Raw genomic sequence first — 4,730 nt, 5'->3', positions numbered from 1 at the left:
ATAAAGGTCAAAAACTGCACATGCAAGGATATAATTTTACTTAAAGGAGAACTGTCATGAACTAAAGATATCTATTGAAAGCTGTGGAAAAACCACTAAAAAAATAAAGAAGTTGTACCTAATCAGTCAATAGTGGAGATTGAATGGAGTGAAAAGGAAACCCAATTAACCCAAAGGAAGGCAGGGAAAGAAGAAAAAAAAAGCAAATAACAGATGGGACAAATAGGACACAAGAAACAAGATGAAAGAGTCAAACCAAGAATTATATTAAATATAAATGGTCTAAGCACCTCAATTTAAAAATCAGATACTATTGGATAGAATAAAAAGGCAGATCCAACTATATGCTGTCTGCAAGAAACCCACGTTAAACATAAAGGCACAGGTAGTTTGCAAGTAAAAGGATGGAATCAAATACACTATGAAAAGAATAATGAGAAGAAGACACGTGTGACTGTATTATAATCAGAAAAAGTAGCTGAGTGACTTTGGACATTGGTCATCCTTGGTGTAGGATTGCTTAGTGCCGGGTCTGGTAGATTTGATCTTTTCTTCTTCCATACTGGAGGACTCTGCCACAACCATGTTATGCCAGATCCTGGGTCAGGCCAAGAAGCATTCGAGTTTGATCCTCATCTTCCTATGTTATTGGAGCAGCCCTGTATGTCTTGTGCCTGGCATTGTTCATCCTGATGTCAGTTGGGATAGGAAAAATAATACAGAACCCTGGAAGAAACTGGGTCTCAATGATCAATAAAAGTTCTACCCAGTGAATGTAGATTACAGCAAACTGAAGAAAGAAGGTCCAGACTTCTAAGTGAAATGTTTCACTATAATGCTGCTTAGAATGTAATTCTCCTAGAAGCCATCTGCACAGTTTTCCACTTATCCAGGGAATATTTCCCCTCTAAATTCATGAAATCATGTTGATATATTGTGTTGGGATTTACACTGATTAATAAACATCTGAAACTTTAAAAAGAAAAGAAAAAGTGGTATTGGGAGAAGAAATATGGTCAGAGATAAAAATTAATATTTAATTATAATAAAACATAATTCATCAAGAGACACAAAATCCTAAATGTGTATGTTTTTACTAAGATAATTTCTGAGTGTATGAAGCAAAATTTATAGAACTGTGAATGGATCCGCAATTATTGTTGGTTTCAATACATTTCTCTCAATTACTGATAGATAAAACAAACAAACAAATTCAGTAAAGATAAGAAACACCTGAACAACACTCTGAGCCAATTTGACTTAACTGACATTTACTAAGCATACACTTAATGACAGCTTACACAATTTTTTAAAGTGCATGTGGAATATGTACCAAAATGCCATAAATACAAATCTTAGTATATCTAAAGGACTGAAAACAAAGTGTCTTTAATTCCAACATAATGGAATTAATCCAAAAACCAACAACAGAAAGATATCTAAAACCCCCAAATATGGAGGAATTAAACAAAGCAGTTGATTTTTTAAAAAAGATTGTATTTATTTATTTGACACAGAGAGATCACAAGTAGGCAGAGAGGCAGGCCGAGAGAGAGGGAGAAGCAGGCTCCCCGCTGAGCAGAGAGCCGGATGCAGGGCTTGATCCCAGGACCCTGAGATCATGACCTGAGCCGAGGCAGAAGCTTAACCCACTGAGCCACCCAGGTGCCCCAAAACACTTAATTTTTAAAAATATTTATTTATTTATTTTAGAGAGAGAGAGAAAGAGCAAGCAAACGTGGGGAGGAGCAGAGGGAAAGAATGCCAAGCAGACTCCCTGTTGAGCACAGAGTCCCCTGGGGGCCTCAATCTCCCAGCTCCTAGCTCATGACCTGTGTTGAAATCAAGAGTCAGACACTCAACTGACTGAGCCACCCAGGCACCCAAACAACACACTTCTTAAAAAGCCTTGATTCAAAAAGTAAATCACAAGAGATATTACCAAAGACATCTTAACTGGTGATTCTGAAAACTGAACATAAAATTTGTGGGATACAGCTCAATGAAAAATCTTTGCCTTTAATTGTCTATTTTTAGAAAATCGTTTTATCAATATTTTTAGTTTCCTTCTGAAAGAAAAAAAATAAAAGCTAGGAAAAGAAGAGCAAATGAGACCCAAAGTAAATGGAAAGAAATAATAAGGAGAAGAAATTTAAAAATGGACAAATATATAAAAAATATATGTTTATAAAAAATAAAAAAAAAAATATAAAAATAAAAAAAAAAAAAAAAAAAAAATGGACAAATAATTGAGAGCTTCAACAACACAAAAGTAGGCTTCTGAATAGACCAATACATTGAAAAACTTGTGGCGAGATTCATCAGAGAATAAGAGAGAGAGAGAGAGAGAGAGATACAAATTACTAACGTAATGAACCAAAGGGAAGAGCTAACCACAGACTCTAGAGACAATAAATAACAGCATAATGAGGGAGTGTGATGAACAACTTCATGCCAATAAAATCAACAAGTTGGATGAAATGACCAATTGCTTAAAGACACAACTTACTCAAGAAGAAGAAGAAAAAAAAAAACAGTAGCCTGACATGTGTTATGAATGTGTCTCAAGTTCGTGAGCAACATCTCTCATCCTTAGAGCTATTTGTGTGACCTATGATGACCTTGACTAATGTGACTGGCATCATGTGAAGGAACATGAGGAAATAAAATGCTTTGGCTACTTCCCCTTAAATTGACAAGCACATACAATGCAAAAAGCAGTAAATAGAGTTATGCTTACCAAGACGCTAACTATGGAAGCATACTGATGAAAAATGCTGTTATCTCCTGACCAGGGAGAGCTGGGGACTAAGACACCAGTTGGTTGAGCCATCATCAAGCCATTTTTCATTGAGCAACCCATGTGTTTGGCTACCTGTGTCTCTCCAAGAGACATTGGAATGTCAGAGATCAAAGGACACCTGATTTTGATTTAGGGAGAGAAAAAGATGGATTCAGGGATTCAGATGGTCTACCCCATTACACCTTTCAGGTTTGCTTTTGCCATTTAGCTTTTAAAAGGAATAATTGTTTGTATATATAATTTTTAATTAAGTCACTTGGGGGTTTCTTAGTTCTGCTTCTGTATATAGATTTTGCTAAAATCTGAGTAATGTTGAAATTGAGACTGAAATTGGAAACTCAAGCATGACACATAATTCATTTAAAAAATTGGATTAATAATTTAAAAGCTTCCTCCCAAAACAAAACAAAACATTCCAGATCCAGATGGTTTCACTAGTGAATTCCAACAAACACTTAAGAAAGAGATAGTATCAATTTTAAATGAATTCTCTCAGAAAAAGGAGGAGAGAACACGTCCCAACTCTTTATAAGGTCATTATATTCTAAAACTAAAACTACGTAAGGAGATTATTTAAGAAAAACACAAAAAACTATATACCAGTATCTCTCATGAACATATATTAAAAAATCCTTACAAAATATAAAGAAAATGGAACTTAGAAAAGTAGATCATTAATCCTTAAATAAATCCTAAATAAGTCCTTACAAAGTAGAACTAGTGATATCTTAAGGGATAATACACAACGCAAAAGTAGTTTATCTCAGAAACGCAGTCATTAACTATAATATTGTAACATTAAAAATCAATCAATGTAATTTACCACTGTAATAGAATGAAGATTGAAAATTGTATAACCATCTCAATAGATGCAGAGAAAGTATTTGAGAAAATTCAACAGTAATTTGTGATAAAAATTCTCAACAAACTAGGAATAGAAAGGAACTTTCTATTTTTTTAGAAGATTTTATTTTATTATTTATTTGACAGACACAGATCACAAGTAGACGGAGAGGAAGGCAGAGAGAGAGAGGGGAAAGCAGGCTCCCCGCGGAGCAGAGAGCCCAATGCGGGGCTCGATCCCAGAACCCCGAGACCAGGACCTGAAGGTTTTGGTCTCGGGACCTGAAGGAAGAGGCTTTAACCCACCGAGCCACCCACATGCCCCAGGAACTTTCTATTTTGATAAAGAGGATCAGATAACAATAAAAGTCAGTGTGTTTTCCTTATAATGTGAGAAATAAGACAAATGTCTGCTTTTACCACGTCTATTCAGCATTGTCCTAGAGATCCTATGTAGCACAGTAATTCAGGAGACATAACAAAGGTTACCTGAGTTGGAAAGGAAGAAGTAAAACCGCCTTCATTCGTAGACATGATGTGTACATAGAAAATCCCAAGGAATCTTTTTAAGAAAGAACTAGACCTTCTAGAACCCGGAGTGACTTTAGCAAGGTGAGGGGATGCAAGGCCAATATGCAAAAACCAACCATTTTCCTTGATCAGCAACAACTAGAGAACACAATTTGACAAAATAACACTTCGAATGTTATCAAATAATGGGAAATACTTAGGGATAAATTTAACAAAATCTATGCAAGACCTGTATTCTAAAAACTACAAATCATCACTGAGAGAAATCAAAGAGGACCCAAATATGCAGAGAACTATATTGTGTTGGTGGATTGGAATACCGTTAAAATATTAACCCACCCCATATTGGCCAATAGATTCAAAGCAATCCTGATGAAATCCCAGCAGGCCTCTGCTTCTTTTTAAAACGTTGACAACTTTATTCTCCAATGGATATGGAATGTACATGAAATATATGGAGTGTATATGAAATATACAAAAGACTTAGGCTAGATGAAACAACTTTGGAAAAAAAAAAAAGTTGGAGGACTCTGATTACTGGATTTCGGTGGTT

General features: G+C 35.3%; 1 pseudogene; it reads left to right on the top strand.

Moving 5' to 3' along the window:
• Nucleotides 1–583: 583 nt before the first annotated feature.
• LOC131835233 (cytochrome c oxidase subunit NDUFA4-like) lies at nt 584–888 on the top strand (annotated as a pseudogene).
• Nucleotides 889–4,730: the final 3,842 nt, after the last annotated feature.

This window comes from Mustela lutreola, chromosome 7, assembly GCF_030435805.1.
Source record: "Mustela lutreola isolate mMusLut2 chromosome 7, mMusLut2.pri, whole genome shotgun sequence".
NCBI lineage: Eukaryota > Metazoa > Chordata > Mammalia > Carnivora > Mustelidae > Mustela > Mustela lutreola.
The sequence above is the reverse complement of the archived record's forward strand: the minus strand, read 5'-3'. Positions and strand labels throughout refer to the sequence as shown.